Raw genomic sequence first — 17,671 nt, 5'->3', positions numbered from 1 at the left:
TTCTGAACCAACTCCAAATCATTCTTAGACCACCCACTTGTAATTTTCTATAGGAAAGCTTCCTTAGATAAGGGTCGATGATATAAGTGAAGCATGTATCCATTGACCATCAGAGGAGTTCTATCTTAATCTATAATTTGATGTTTTATGGATCCATTTTCATATATAGTATCAATCCCATAAGGCCCGAGCCATCTGGTGCGAAACTTTCCTCTAAAGTATTTAAACCTGGAGTCAAATAATAAATACCAATGTCCAGCCTTGAATGTATTGTTCTTGATGAATTTGTCAAATCATTGTGCCCTTTGATTATGTATTATTGTTGTTTGGTGCAAGGCATCCTGATGAAGTTCATTAAACTCAATAATCTAGAGGAGTCTCTACTTCTGAGCTTTTGATAGGTTCATTCCAAGTTGGACAATTATTCGAAGTGTCTAGATCTATGTCTCAATTGATAATAATGTTTTTTTTATATATATAAACTAGATCATAAGAAGTGTAAATGGTAGTAGTTCTCCATGGTGTTTGATAGGCCCACAAAGCCTAAGGAAGTCTACCATCCTAATCCTTGAGATGTAACTGAATTTTTTTGGTGATGATGGTCTCAAGAATTTTATTTGTTCCTTCCACTTATCTGTTGGGATGTAGATGATATGGTGTGGTAACATTGTGCTTGGTCTTGTATTTCTCCATTAAGTATTCAATTAACCTTGATGTAAACTAATTTCCTCCATCCATAACTATCTCCCATGGTATCCCAAATTTGGTGAAGCTTTCCTCATGAAGAAACTTTTCTACTGCTTGTTTAATTTCACTTGGAAGTCCCTTGGTCTCCATCCATTTCATGACATAATATTTGCAAACTAGGATGTAGGAGTTACTATGAGAAGGAGGGTTGATTGGCCTAATGGATTCAATTACCCATCTATCTAAGAGTTCTAGTACTAGCTATGGCTTTAAAGGCATCTCATCAAATTGCATAGGTCTTCCCACACATTGGCAGTTGTTGCACCTTTTTATATAATCCTTCATGCCTTTGAAGATGGTGGGCCATTAGTACCCATGATGAAGTACCTTGTACTTTATTCTTTTATTGGTAATGTAGCCCCCACATGGACCATCATGGAAAGCTTTGAGGATATCATAGATTTCATCTTCTCTTACACACATCCAAATAATTAGATTGGGACCTCTGTAAATTGAGACACCCATTGCTCCATGAGAACCTCTCACTTTGTCTCACAATATTTTGATGTTCCTTTGGTGAGAGATGGTGTGGAAGTATACATGCAGTTAAGTTGTTAGCAATACATGCAAACCATGGGGAGTTAGTACAAACTAAAAATAGATGCTCATGAGGAAAATAATCTTCTATGGGGAGCTCAATTTCATTAGATGTAAGTCTAGAGAGAAAATCATCCACAACATTATCTTTTCCTGGTTTTTCTAAAATCATGATATCATATTCTTGGAATAAAAATAACCATCTAGTAACTCTACCATTTGTAATTGGTTTATTCATTAAATACTTAATAGCAACATGGTTGATATGTAATACTACTAGATAAACTATAATGTAATGTTAGAATTTATCGATTGGATAGATATATCTTTTCTTAGTTACTATATAGTTTAGTTCTATCTGTGAAAGATTCTCACTGACATAGTAGGTTGCATATGGGTTTCCTTCTTTCAAGTTATCCTAATGCAACTCATATGGAAGTATCTGAGGCATCCATGCAAATATGGAATGGGAGGGATCGGTTAGGTCCTCTTAAGACTGAAGCCTCAAACATTTTTCTGTCCATACAAAATCATAATTTTTAGTTAGAAAATAAAATAATGGAGGAGAATTTTTTTTTTAAATCAATGAAACATCCATAATAACGAGCATGTCCAAGAAAATTACTGACTTATTTTTGTGAATGGGGAGTGGACAAGCTTAATATTACCTTAATATTTTCCAGATCCACTTGGCTACCTTTTTCCGAGATACAATGGCCTAGCACAATGCCATCAATTAACAACATTTGAAATTTTACATGACTAAGGGCCACATTAGATTCCTTGCACTTTATTATTTTTTTCTCTAAATTATCTAGTGCCTCATCAAACTTGTCACCATAAGTTGTGAAATTGTTAGGTCTCTATACTACTAGTGTAGCCCCTTATTGTTATTAGTGCAACCCCCTTATTGTATTGTTGTGCCCATGTAGTCCCCATATTGTTATTATTGTGCCCCTTAAACACCCACTATTTTTATTATTGTGCCCTTAGAATATTATTGTTATGTCGGCTTTGATTATATTGTGATCCCTTAGACTCCTATATATAGAAAGGAGGTCTTTTCATTTATATCATCCAATAATTATCCATTTGTGTAATGTAAAGGAGGTTGCCCCTTCAAAGAGGCTAATTTTGAAGTCATTGATCTATTTTTTCTTCTATTTTGTGAGTTGGTTGCATAACATTTGGTATCAAAGGTTTGGATTCTAGGGTTTCGCTGCTCCAAACAGGTCATCGTGGAATTTTCGATATAATTGTTTTTCTACGACGTTTTAGAAGCTAAACTTAAAACCCATTTGAGATGAAATCTATATGAACCTCGAGGCTGAATTTCAAATCTTTTATCACTATATTTGTGGAGATATGATCTAAGGAAGTTAGGTAAAATCATCATAACTTTCTTTCTGAGCATTGGATTCAAAATTTCGTAAGAAGTTATAGAAAGAGGACATACAACAGTTTTTTGTGTATCATTTTCAGGTCCTAAGGTCGAAATAGTGACACATGGAAGGTTGTACAAGTTCACTCTACCGAACTAGTCTATAATCAGGCCATCATGGGAGATTTGGCATAACTCTTTCTTGCAAAATCTAATATTGATCAGACTAGTGGGATTAGAAAGAGGACTCAGAGGTCTACTACAAAATGAAATTTCAGACCTTAGGGATCCAAAATTATAGAGATACAACAGATCTAATATTGAGCTCCTACAAAGAAAAAAAATCAAAAGGGCTTTGTTACAACTATGATAGAAAATACACTAAAGGTCATAAGTGTGTTGAGAAGAAATTATTTTACATAGATTGTGAAGAGGAGGAAGAAAATGAACAAGAAATGTCAAAAGAAGAGGATATACACCAGGAACCAAACCTAGAGAAAGAAGAAATGAATCCAACCATATCTTGGAATGCATTGCCAGGAATTACCGCTCCTAAAACCCTCACGATAGAAGGACATATCAAGAAGAGAAAGGCAATATCGTTGATTGATTCGGGTAGTACCCATATTTTTATTCATTGTAAGATAACCAAGAAATTGAATTACTTCCTATATCCAGCACTAGTGTGTCAAGTGATGGTTGCAAATGGAGGAACCAGAAATTTCTCTGGAAAGTGCCATAATATAAAGCTATCCATGGGAGAATATGCAATGAATAGTTCAATGTTTTCCATTCCAATGGGTGGTGCTAATGTGGTACTAGGAGTCCAATGGCTACAATATTTGGGTATGATAGCTTTTAATTTTCAAGAACTTTTCTTTATTTTTTTTTGGGAAGGTAAGGAAGTTGTATTAAGGGGTATCACAGGGAAACCGGGAAAGATAATAAGCTCTAACAACATGACAAAGCTTCTAAAGAAATAAAAACGGGGCATAATTGCAAAATTATGTTCACTAGAGGTTCCCACATCGAAATCATATATTTCTCCAGATCTCCAAAAAATTTTGGACAATCATTCTAAGATATTTGACACTCCCAAAGGCCTCCTGCCTATTCGTGATCATGATCATGTTATTCATTTCATTTCGAGAAGTGTTCCTCCAAAAATCAGGCCTTACAAATATCCATATGCCCAAAAGAGTGAAATTGAACATATGGTTGCTGAAATGCTAGAGGCTAGTATAATTCAACCTAGTCAAAGTTCTTTCTCTGCTCGAGTAGTATTAGTGCACAAAAGGGATGGATCATGGCGCATGTGTTTGGATTATAAGGAGCTCAACAAACTCACTATTAAAGATAAATTTACTATTCCTGTCATTGATGAATTATTGGATGAGTTACATGGAGAAATTTACTTCACCAAGTTGGATCTTCGTTCAGGATATCATCAAATCAGAATGAAGACCGAAGATATTCTGAAAACAACATTTAGAACTCATGAGGGTCATTATGAATTTTTGGTGATGCCTTTTTGCCTTACCAATGCACCTTCTACATTTCAAGGTTTGATGAATTCCATTTTCAAACGCTTCCTTACAAAATTTGTCTTAGTATTTTTTGATATACTAATCTACAATAAGTCTTGGAAGGATCATGTTCAACATGGTGACAGGGTGCTCAAACTATTGGAGGAGAAACAATTATATGCAAAAGCCTCTAAATGTTTCTTTGGAGTACAAGAGTTGGAATATCTGGGTCATATTGTATCTCATGAAGGTGTTAAGGTGGACCCTAGAAAAATTAAATCCATTAAGGAGTGGAAAATCCCCACACCATAAAGCATATGCAAGGTTTTCTCTGGTTGACGGGGTATTATCGCAAGTTTGTTAAGAATTATGGGAGAATAACAGCACCTCTAACAACATTATTGAAGAAAGATGCATTTTCTTGGATTCCAGAAGCAACGAATGCCTTTGAACATCTTAAAGAGGCAATGTGCCAAACACCGGTCTTAGCTACGCCAAATTTCACAAAACCTTTATTGTGGAATATGATGCCTAGGGAAATAGAATTGGTGTTGTTTTAATGCAAGAAGGAAGACCCATTTCTTTCAAAAGTTGTCCAATTAAAGGTAAGTATTTATACAAAGCGATTTATGAGAAGGAAATGTTGGCAATACTACATGCACTTAAGAAATGGTGACCTTACCTAATGGGAAGACACTTCAAGGTGAAAACGGATCATGATAATCTTAAATACTTTTTAGAACAAAGATTATCTTCAGAAGAGCAGAAAAATGGGTCACAAAGATGTTGGGTTATGACTATGAAATCATCTACAAAAAAGGTAAGAAAAATGTTTTTGAAAATGCACTCTCAAGAAAGGATGAGGATGTGGAAGCATTGTTTTGTGCCATTTCTTTTATCCAACTACATTGGATAAATGATGCAAGGGATGAATCGAAGAATGACAAAGAAGTGTGGGAACACATTAAAAAGTTCCAGCAAGATTCCAGTACATCTGATATATTTAGTTGGAAAAATGATTTGTTATGGTACAAATATCGCTTATACCTCTGTAAGAATTCCCAACTCAAACAAAATATTCTTCTGGAATTTCACACCTCTCCCTTAGGAGGGAACTCAGGATTTTTAAAAACTTACCACAAGGTTAAGAAGGAATTTTTTTGGGATGGCCTTAAATCTAATATTCAAAAGTTTGTGGTGGAATGTTTGGTTTGCCAACAAAATAAAGTTGAGACAATTAAGACCCTGGGTCTGTTACAACCTTTATCCATTCCAAGTCAATGTTGGGAGGAGGTTTCAATGGATTTTATCACAGGTTTACCCAAGTCCAAAGGAAAGAGTGTCATCATGGTGGTAGTTAATAGACTTACCAAGTATGCACACTTTTGTGCATTATCTCATCCATTTAAAGCCAGTACAGTTGCTACTGCATTTATGGAAACAATTCAAAAGCTACATGGAAACCCAAAGATTATTGTAAGCGACAAAGATCCCATTTTCACTAGAAATTTTTGGACATGATTATTTTCTTGTTTGGGTACCCATTTAGCTCATAGCTCATCTTATCATCCCCAATCTGATGGAAAAACTGAGATAGTGAAAAAATGTTTGGAAGGATATCTTCGTTGCTTTGTATCTGATAAACAGACACAATGAGTCAAGTGGTTTCCCCTGGGTTAATGGTGGTATAACACTTCCTTCAATACTGCAGCAAAAATGACCCCATTTATGGAACTTTATGGATATCATCCACCATCAGTCACATCATATTTAAGAGAGAATTCTAAGGTTCAAGCAGTGGAAGATCACGTCGAGCGTCAACAAGAAGTTCTCCAACTCTTAAAGGATAACCTCACTTTGGTACAGAATAGAATGAAACAACAGGAAGATCAACATTGCAACGAAATAAGTTTTGATGTAGGTGACTGGGTATTTCTATGACTACAACCATATAAACAAATGTCCCTCAAGCAAGCTAAGAAGGATAATAAATTATCACCAAAGTATACGGTCTGTAAAAGGTGTTACAAAAGATTGGTACTATGGCATACAAATTGGAGCTTCCTACATCTTCATGAGTGCACCCAGTTTTCCATGTGTCATGCTTAAAGAAGGTTATAGGTGACAAGATCCCAGTTCAAACAATATTGCCAGAACTTGACGAGGAGGGAAAAATCATATTTGAACTTGAAGCAGTCACAGAAACAAGAAATCGACAACTACGAAATCGATCGATTTCAGAGTAGCTCATCAAGTGAAAGAACTTACCCGCTAAAGATTCCACATGGGAGGATGAGAATTTTATACCAAAGCACCTAGAACTACTCAAGGGTTGAGGACAACACTTTTTGAAGGAGAGGGGCATGTTAGGTCCGTATACTACTAGTGTAGCCCCTTATTGTTTTTAGTGCAACCCCCTTATTGTATTGTTGTGCCCATGTAGTCCACATATTGTTATTATTGTGCCCCTTAGAAGCCCACTATTTTTATTATTGTGCCCTTAGAATATTATTGTTATGTCGACTCTGATTATATTGTGACCCCTTAGACTCCTATATATAGAAAGGAGATCTTTTCATTTGTATCATCCAAGAATTATTCATTTGTGTGATGTAAAGGAGGTTGCCCCCTCGAAGAGGATGATTTTGAAGTCGTTGATCTATCTTTTCTTCTATTTTGTGAGTTGGTTGCATAACAGAAATTGTCCATATATATTTCTGCACAGTCATGTACCAGATTAGAGAATATAATAATTACAACCCATTGAAAGGTGGAGGGGGAATTACATAATTTGAATGGGGTAAGACTCGATAGGAAAATGTTCTCCATGGAAAAGTAAATGTGGTCTTGTCTTGGTATTCAAACACAATTTGGATTTGGTTATAGCCAATGAACCCATCGAGGAAAGAAAGTTGTCTAGAACCTGGTCAATGAAGGGGAGTAGGAAATGGTCTTAGTGGGTTGTTTTAATAAGTTATTAATAATCTAGGCAAATCCTCCATTTGCCATTTTTCTTGGGTACAATGACAAGAGGAGAGACCCATTAACTATTAGAAATTGGGTAGATAAAATTGGCTACAAGTAATTTTTGTAGTTCCTCCTTTGCTATGTCTCTTAGTGCTAGTTTCATCTAGTGTTGGGGTTCATAAATGGGCCTAGATACTTCCTTAATATATATATATATATATATATATATATATATAGAGAGAGAGAGAGAGAGAGAGAGATATATATATATATATATATATATAGATCTATATATATATATATATATATATATATATATATATATATGATGTGTGCACAAGTAAGGATGGATCCCCTTAATTTTTGAGTAATCCCATTCGAAGACATCGTTGTGCTTCTATAACGCCTTTATCAATCACTCCTTTTTTTGTTCATTCAATCCTCGGTTGATGTTCAAGGTTTAAATAAGAACAAATTCTATGGTGGAATCCTAATCTTTTTCAATTGAATGCTCATTCTCTATAGGTGAGGTGCTTGTTGAGGTAAGAGAAGCTTGTATCTGAGGGTGAAAAATATGATCAAGAGTGTGTGTGTGATTTGAGGAAGAAAAGGAATCTATGAAAGTATTGATTTCAACATCCTTTGTTTTTTCATGAAGAGCTAAGAATTGGTCTATTGAGAGGACATAAAAAATTATCCCTTTACATCATTATCCTCCTTTTACGTCCAAATGGTATTTATGAATCTTTGCTAGGCTTGGCGAGAGGATAAAGGGTCAAATATTTTATAGAGGTCCCATGTGAGATGGTCATGTTGCCTAAACTACAACCAATGTAAGAATTAGTAGTGGTCAATCAAGGTCTGCCCAGAATCAAAGGATTGCCTCCCAAAGAGGTTTTGGGTTGAAAAATCATGAAATCTATAGGGTATTCCCATGAATCCATTGAAACTACTACATCCTCTAATATCCCTTTTGGTTTGATGGTGGACTTGTCAGCGAATTGCAGCACAATGGAGGTTTATGTAAGACCAGAGAGTTCGACGGCTTCTAGAGTTTCACGTGTCATGATATTAATGGATCCACTTAAATCAACCAATGTGTTTGGAATAAAAATGTTGTTAATCTACACATTAACCACTATGTAGATTTTTACTTGTAGATTCAAACTACTTATTTAATATGCTAGAACAAAAGATTTGAATCTACTCTACTCATCAGCGAAAACAAAAATTGATCGATGAAAACACTAAGCAGAAAAGGAAGAATTTCAATATCACATAACACAATATTTTTATGGGGAAAGAAACTTCTCACAACCCTGACTATCTATATTGCATTAACGAGAAGATCTCAGAAGAAAATACAATGCTTGTTCAACCCAAACAATCTCTGCACAAGTACCATCTATTTCACTAGTTCACAAACCAGCTCAAGCCAATACTTAGCCAAATATGATGCATGCCAAGCAACTACTTCCTTTCACAAACCCTAAGGGAATTATCCCATATTTAATTGGGAAAATCCCTCACCACAACTGCTCAATCCATCATAGGCCTTCTATTGATTGCATGCACCATCTATACAACTCGAAAAATTATACAAATGATAGTACATTGTCCCTGAATTCTAATCTCAACTAGGTCATCCTTTGAACTGGCATGCGTGAGTTATTTTTGAGTGAATTATGAGTTATATTATTGATCACTACATGTGAATTAAATCCAATTTAATTCACTTGACCACTCAGTAGTTCCTCCATATTTAGAACTAGTTTAATTGAATTTAACTCAGTTAAATTGAATTAAATAATTACAAGTCAATAAGAACTCAACCTGGGCCCCTAAAATTAAGGGATCACTTTACATAACTCTAGATAGACTCCCAAAGCGAATTTACTCAGCCAACTAAGTCAACTTAACTTAGATAACTGCTACAAGCTACTATGAGAATAGAATTACAATTTATTTCCCAATCTAATTCAAGGACAAATTAAATTAGGATTTTCTTGTTTCTATTTTTAACATTTCTTGTTTCTATTTTCAACACTCCCTCTCAACAAGAAAGGAATTCAACTCTATCCCAATCTGGTACCTTTGGAATGTTTTGCATGCAACTCTTATCATTGTTGCTATTGCTACTGCAACATCTGCAACCAAAAATAATTTAAACAAAATAAACTGAATCAACTATGTCTGCAACTGTCTACTAGGAAAAATGTGCTATTGCTAACTCTGCTCTTGAGCCTCCTGCTCTGCTGTTAACACTGCTCTTCACTCCTCAGTAGCCCACTGACACTAATCCTCCTACTACTGAATACTATGGGCCCCCATAGTAAGGTAATGATCCATGAGACAAAAGACACCTTGATGGATCCTGCCCAATTTCTGAACTCTTAGGACTATTGCTTCACATCGCCCCACCTCTCACCTAGATGTATGGATGCATGTGCTCCCTCTTCCCACTCAGCTTGAAATTTCCCCCTATTGGAGGTCTTTGCTTGAGTGGATGTCCTCACTCGGTATCCTCTCTTCTTCTCCAATTGTGGTTGATCCACAACTTGCTGAGGTTGCTTCTGAGGCTGCATGTTGAGAGGTAATTCATGCTCCCTCTCAACCACCAAATATCTAAAATCTGTCTTGCTCCTCAAGTCTTTTCATGCATCTTATACCTCAAGAGCATACAGGTTCTTAACTCGCACACCGATTTGTTTGACCTGTCCTGTGGCAATGTGTCTAAGGAAAACATTTCCTTTGCTAAAAATCACATCGCGGTTGGTATGGTCTTCTAATATCGCGATGGAAACAATATTCTTTTTTAGTCCTGGAACATACATCACATATGTAAGTCTGAGAGGGGAGCCATAATCCCTCTAAAAAGTAACAATACTGATGTCGGTCATGCTATACTTCCCATCATCTCCAAAATCTATGTTCTGCTTGAGGTCTTTCTCCTCCAAGTCACTAAAGATATCTCCATTCCCTGTCATATGTAATGAAGCACCATTGTCGAGATACCACATGATTCCCATTACAGTGTTTTCCATGCATGCAATGAGAGTGAAATCAAGTTCAAATTGTGAAGTTAGAGATTCACCTGTTGCTTCTACTGCATGCTCATTCTTGATTGCTTTCTTCTATGGGCATTTCGTGGCATAGTGCCTGAACTTGTGACAGTGAAAAAATTGATGTTCAACGAGTGCTTCTTCTTGCCGCCCTCCTCACCTTGGGACTTATTTCACTTGGATTTCTTTTCTTTGCTAACTAATGCAAAGTCCTCTTCTACTTCTTTAGATGAGGTCCCATCTCTGGTGTTTCACCGAATCTCTTCTTGTACCAAGTCAGAACACAATCACTCCCACTCTAGTAGCTTCTCCCTCCCATTAACTGAGTCATGGTAGTTGTGCCAGCTCTTGGGAAGTCCTAGAAGTGCTAGGCTCACCATATTGTCTTCTGCAACAATAACCCCAATATTTCCAAGCTCATCCCGACATTGGGTGAAATTGGTCAAGTACTTTGAAACTGAGTCGCCCTTTTCCATCTTGATCTTTCTGAGTTTGTCCTTCAATGCCAACTTCATGTGGTCACTGTTGTTTTGAAATAGGTCTGTCAATGCATTCCACATTGCAAATGCAGTTTCCTTACCGTGGAGATTCGAGACAATATGATCTCGAACTCCTTCTAGGATAATCCTTCTTGCCTTTGCCACACACTTTCTCCATTCAACCAGATCTTTAGCATCAGATGTTGGAGGCTTTGGGATATCATGATCTATGAATTCCTTTATCCCACTGTCTTCCAACACTGCCTCCATCCTATCCTTCCAAGCTATGTAATTCGAGTTTCCCTGTACGACATACTCAAGTCTCAAATCGTACAAAGACATCCCGCTGAATTTGAAGTATGAAACTGCAAATTCGATTTCACCTGCGCAACAAACTTGTATTCTCCTCTTCTATAGTGATTTCAACTCTGATGCCATGTAGATTTTTACTTGTAGATTCAAACTACTTATGTAATATGCTAGAACAAAAGACTTGAATCTACTCTACTCATCAGTGGAAACAAAAATTGATCAATGAAAACACTAATCAGAAAAGGAAGAATTTCAATCATACATAACACAATATTTTTCTTGGGAAACCAACTTCTCAAAACCCTGACTATCTATATTGCATTAACTGGAAGATCTGAGAAGAAAATACAATGCTTGTTCAACCCAAACAATCTCTGCACAAGTACCATCTATCTCACTGCTTCACAAACCAACTCAAGCCAATACTTAGCCAAATATATTGCATGCCAAGCACCTACTTCCTTGCACAATCCCTAAGGGAATCAACCCATATTTAATTTGGAAAATCCCTTACCACAACTACACAATCAATCATAGGCCTTCTACTGATTGCATGCACCATTTGTACAACTCAGAAAATTATACAACTGGCAGTACACTATCCCTGAACTTTAATATCAATTGGGTCTTCCTCTAAACTGACATGCATGAGTTATTTTTGAGTGAATTATCAGTTATTTGATAGATCACTTCATGTGAATTAAATCCAATTTAATTCACTTGACCACTCACTAGTTCCTCCAACAGTTAGAACTAGTTTAGCTAAATTTAACTCAATTAAACTGAATTAAATAATTACAACTCAATAAGAACTCAACCTCGGTCCCTAAAAATTAGGGATAACTCTACATGACTTTAGATAGACTCCCAACTCGAATGTACTAAGTCAACTAAGTCAACTTAACTTAGTTAATTGGTACAAGCTGCTATGAGAATATAATTACAATTTAATTCCCAGATTAATTCAAGGACAAATTAAATTAGGATTTTCTTGTTGCTATTTTTAACATTTCTTGTTGCTATTTTCAACAGTTGTGAGGGTCAGAATAGTTGGTCACCAGGACCCCTCCCATAATTAATCTAATAATTTCCCCATAACACGGACAATTTTAGGGTTTTTCTTATTTCTCCCAAGTTTCCTCAAATAGAGTTCCCTAATCACATTAGCATAAATGGGTACATCTTTGATGGCTTTATGTAACAATATTTTTACACACATGTTTCTGAGTTCCCCCAAGAGATCAAATTTGGGTTGAGTAATAGGATTCTCTTGGCTTAATATGTCAGGCTAAGTTAGAATTTGGGGTTATGGATGTGGAGGTTTAGGAGGTGATTCATGTCCTATTTCTTCATTCTAAACCTCTTTTAGATCTTGAATACAGACCCGAGGTTGTTTTTTGGTTAGGTTCCTCCCAAATCATATATGTATATCATTGCAATCTATGGAGAGGATAGAATAGGTAGGATAGGTGGATGCAACTTATGCAGTCTAATATGCCTTCCCATTATTTGGGTTGCAAGAAATTGAGGTCTAGGAGGGTTAGGTGTTGGTACTTGCAATTGTGGAGGAGGAAGGAGTTGTGTGGGTGGTTGTACGAAAGATTTTTGGGGTGATCCATAGGTTTCATTCCTCCATCCTAGTTTCCAAAGTTGTTTTTGGGGAGGAGGAGCCTATGATGGTGTTGGAAAACTCCATGGTTGTGAAGTGTACTGTGTAACAAGGTTAGTCCAATAAGAATTATTATAAAACTGATATTGGTCTTGGACCATACCTTGAGGCTTGGGATGCCATGGTTTCTTTGGAGCAATAAAGTACAACTACTCTTTCTCTTTTGCTTCTTCATATTTAGCCTTTAGACTAGGTAGAGATGGGAAACTATCAATTATATGGTCCTTCCCACATATGGCGCAAATCTCCACCTTATTCACACAAAAATCCATGAGTTGATGTGTTTTTCTTCCTTCGAGGAAAAATATATATATAGTTTCTTCTCCTACCTCCTCCTCCTTTTTATTATTCAATAACTATAATTGAAAACGAAGGAACTAGTATTAACCACAAAGCTAGGGTTAAGATTTATCTACTACTTATTCCCTTTTAATTAATTTATTTCAAATTAATTAATTAACAAAAAATCATATCAACATGTGCCATATTGGACATATGGTATTGATAAGCCATGATATTGGCCCATGGTATTGTAATAAAGACTATTTAAGAGTTAAGAATTTCCATGGTAAAATGGGGGTGAATCTTCATGGTTAATAATATTATTACATGTTTTTTAAATGTATACATGTTTAAATCATTAGTTCTATCTATAATTAATAATAATAAGTTAAAATAAATTTATAATTTAGTTAATTACATTGATAAGTGTGCCTACTTTGGAATAATAGAGTATTCTTAGTAGTATTCATAGATCAAAGGTTGAGATTTATCTTTAAAGTAGTTATGTAATTTTTTTCTCGTTTAGTTAAATTGATTTATTAAAAAAAAATTGTCATATGGACATGAGTTGTGGTTTTTTGGGCATGTAGTATCAGTAAGCCATGTTATTTTTTTGGGCACGCAATATTTGTAAGCCATGGTATTAATACATGGTATTGTAAGAAATCCTATTTATAGGTTAAGAATCTCCATAGTAAAGTGGAGTTATCTTGATGGTTAAGAATCTTATTACATGTTTTATTAAATATATTATTATGATTGAACTCCTTCCCCTGCTGATGCTAGATAAATTGCTTTGCTTGGATGATTTTATGCCATCAGTGTTGATTAATGAATGTTGCATACTTGGGTAGTCGATGGAAATTGATTCCCAACTGAATTTGAGGTAATTTGGAAGGTTTTCACTACTTTATTGGTTATCTTTTTACTGAAGTAGTTGATCGATGGATTTTGTATCTTTTCATTAGTGGACATTTAGTTTTGTACGAATTTCTAAAAATTTTGAGGAAAATAAATTTACTTGAAGTATCAAATGACTTACTAGGGAATCCAGTCCAATGTTCTGGACCTATTGTTAATCTTTGTTTGGAGACAACTGCAATATTCTTCAAAGTATTTTTTTGTGATTTCTGGACTTGTTTCAACATGAATTACAGTATCTTGTTTCACTATGTAACTATTGGGTTTTTCAGGTTCTTTGAGCTAATGTGGTCCAATTAGCATCACGAGATATTGCGCAGGAAATGAAATGATTACATTCTACAAATGTCCATGTCAATCCTTTCTTATTCAGTCTTGGTGCTTTAGAACAGTGATCATTTGAGGTTTTTGCAACTGATATCAAGGAAGAGGCAAACTTTTATTTTCAACAGACATATATTGGAAAATTTTCAATTGATGGTGTAATGCAAAATCTTGCACATTTCAATTCGTCATCTGAAAAGAGGTATATTGATTTCTAACCAGTAAGTTAAGCTAATAATGTTCTCAATTCTATTTAAAGCACTTGCTAAATAATTTGTCTCTGGACATTGGAGGTTTTCTAGTTTGAGTTATTTCTATTTATCTCTTTCTAACATTGATTGCCACATCCTGGACAATTCAATGAATATGTAGGTTGTACTTGAGCTCTATTTTATTCTATCATTGATACCTAGAAAATTAAGGTTTCAAAAAAATATCATTGGAGTTGAATAGTATTAGTTTAGTTTATTATGATTTCCAATTTTAACTGCTTGAAAACAAGTCCATTTCTAGTTTGATTAGTTCTCTAGTCATTAATATTGTTTCTTTATTCATTTCCTACCTCCAAGTCTTGTCTCCTAGAACTGCCTTATATCTGGTTGATTTATAGCCTATTTGAATGTGTGTGTCTACTTGAAGGCTAAGATTGTGGTTGGCTTGGTTAATTTTACACAGAAAAAGAAATCATTGCTTGCATGATACAAAAAGCCTATTTAATGAATATTGCTTTTGCCCAAGGTATTGATAGAGAGAATTGGAGGTTATTGTAATTCTCATTGGTAAGTTTTCTTTGTTAAGCATTTTCATACCTCAATAAACATTACATGCATTTTATACCAAAAAGGGTCATACAGACATCCACTGCTGCATGCATATAGCTGATAATTAGTCTGATCATGATATCAAGAATGAAGCCACTCGGTGCCAAGAAGTAAATATGTCTAAGGCTGCAAAAACTAACATGTCAAAGAACATAAAATGGAATCATAACATTATTTGAATATCAATCATTTATTCAAATATATATCTGTAGTTCCCATGTGACATCATAAGTATATTTTATTACACAAGTCTATAACAGTTTGTCTTTGAACATTTTGTGAGTTTTGTTTCTCTATTATTTTTAGATGAAGGCATAATTCAAAGAACTCAACTCTATTATTTTTACATCTCGAACGACATATTTTAAAAGGATATTAGCCTCTGTACCACACATATATGGGGTTCCTTGACAGGCCCCATCAAAGAATTCTCAAGTCTTCTCATAATCAATGTTTGGATCTTTGTGAATTTTATGGTGGTGGCCTTCATCTTCCTTCAAATATTCTATTGTTCATTCACGGGTAAACTGATTTTTGAAGCCAACTTCTTGAACACCTTTTATACTTTTATGCAACCCAATTCTCGTGAAATTATGATTGAATGAGGTTATTTTGAAATTGCAATATTTTAAGCAGAATCGTGATTACCACAACCTTGAATACAACAACAAATATGAAATTTATTCAGAAGGTTGTGGCCTTGACAAAATTACTATGCCCTGGGTCACGATGAGTACATGTACAGTGTACATGTAATTGTTTTATTTTTATTCTTTTCGATAATTGTATTTTTATGTGGGTAGGAATGCATGAAAATAATTTCAAGAGAAATGGTAATGAAAGTATCCACAAAAGTGTTCACTAGCAAGTGATTTAGTTCCTTTGACCCAAGCCCACGTGGATCTCACAATAGTTTCTTGTTATAGGATTCTAGAGGTCTACCCTCTCACTTTGTGCATACAATTCCTCCTCGTAGAGAGCCTATGTCTAAAAATATTTATTCTATTTAGTACAACTCAATTTCAAGATCTGGCACTTTCACTCACTTAAGCCCTATGAAGACAATCTAGGGCATCTACTTCAACGTTGTAGCTCAACACCCCCATTACTCTACCCAAATATGGTGGCTAGATGCAAGGTGATGTCCTAGATGCTTGGATTCATAGCTTGCATGAGTATTCCAAGAATTGGAGAGATATGTCTGAAAAGCATAGAATGAAAATCACTTAGTATCAATCAGATGGTGTAGCATTGGCCTACTAGAAATTCTATGTTGAATCTCTAAATTCTTCATTAAATTCCACACATCAGAGACAAGAGCTCCACTTTTGTCTTTATTTCCACCTAGGATGCATTTTGTTGGGCCTTGGGTAGGCATTTTTACCTTCTAGAATACCTAAAGAATCTTTTGGGTCATTCGCTACACCTCTAATGGGATCCTGCTTAAATTGTTCAACAATTTATTGAGTCTTCACCTGGTTCTGGATTTAGCCTAAAATCTGTGATCTTTAAGAGGTACATATCATCAAATTGCATTATGCATTATTATTTTTTTTTAGAAATACGATGGCTTTGTTTGAGAATAGCACCCTTGAACAACCATTTCTTTGTGCCCTAGCTTTTGAAAGAAAAATTGACATTCGATATCATTCCCTACAATCTCATAGCTCTCAAATGCATCCCACATCAACCCCACCCTCTCCAACATCAGCTCTACAACTTAGTGCATTTTCCTCTCCCTCTCATCCTGGTTGTTTGTCTTCCTATTATAAGACACGCCCCTTCTACTACTAAGTGTAGACCTCTCCAATGCCAACGCATTTCTAAAATCATCTTTACTGATAAGTAGCCTAGTCCTATTGTAGACTTCCTTGAATCTCCTCCACAACATATTGTACCAGAGGACAATTTTCCAATCAATCCAAATTCTGTAGATCCCTTACTACTACTGATGGCTAGGGATCCATCCTAGCCCATTGATGACCTCCTCTTTTTGCATAGTTGGTAGGTCAAACATCAATTGGCTACCCTCGTTCTACATAATATAAGCCAAAAGAACCTCATATTCCCATGATTTAGTCAAATGCTTGTATCCATCCACTACTCCACAACCATTCTCTTATCATCTAGATTGGATCTAGAAATAATGCCCTCATGCTCGTTCATGAGTGATAAGTTGTTACTTTTCCATTATTTCTTTCTATGACATCAACCATTGTGATGTCTCTCCGGATTATTTGGAATTATTATTGGACATTCCCTAACAACATGAATGACAAACCTTCTATGGTGTCGGGTGAAATACTAAAGTCACCTTCCCTTTTGTTGATTCCTCTTATCTTTGGGAATGATGTTGTCTTTCAGGAAACTTAGACAAATATCTTTCCTTATGCATTATCCTCCCTATTAAATCTAAAAATAATACAAAGTCCTCTCCAATGCACCCCACACTAGGGTCTTTTTGTCTCACACTTCCTCTCTGCTCTGTCTCTCCATTGCCACCACCATATATGCACCCCCTCATCAACTTACATAACTAGCTTCTTCCCCTGACGGTCTCTCCAATCGTCACCCTGCATCACTTGTTGGGCCTCCTCTCTCTTCATCCCATTTAACCCTTATTATTCGACCTGTTCCAGTGGT

Source organism: Pinus tabuliformis, chromosome Q (assembly GCF_031772625.1).
Source record: "Pinus tabuliformis cultivar Carrire ecotype Pingquan chromosome Q, CPIR1, whole genome shotgun sequence".
NCBI classification, from domain to species: domain Eukaryota; kingdom Viridiplantae; phylum Streptophyta; class Pinopsida; order Pinales; family Pinaceae; genus Pinus; species Pinus tabuliformis.
The sequence above is the reverse complement of the archived record's forward strand: the minus strand, read 5'-3'. Positions refer to the sequence as shown.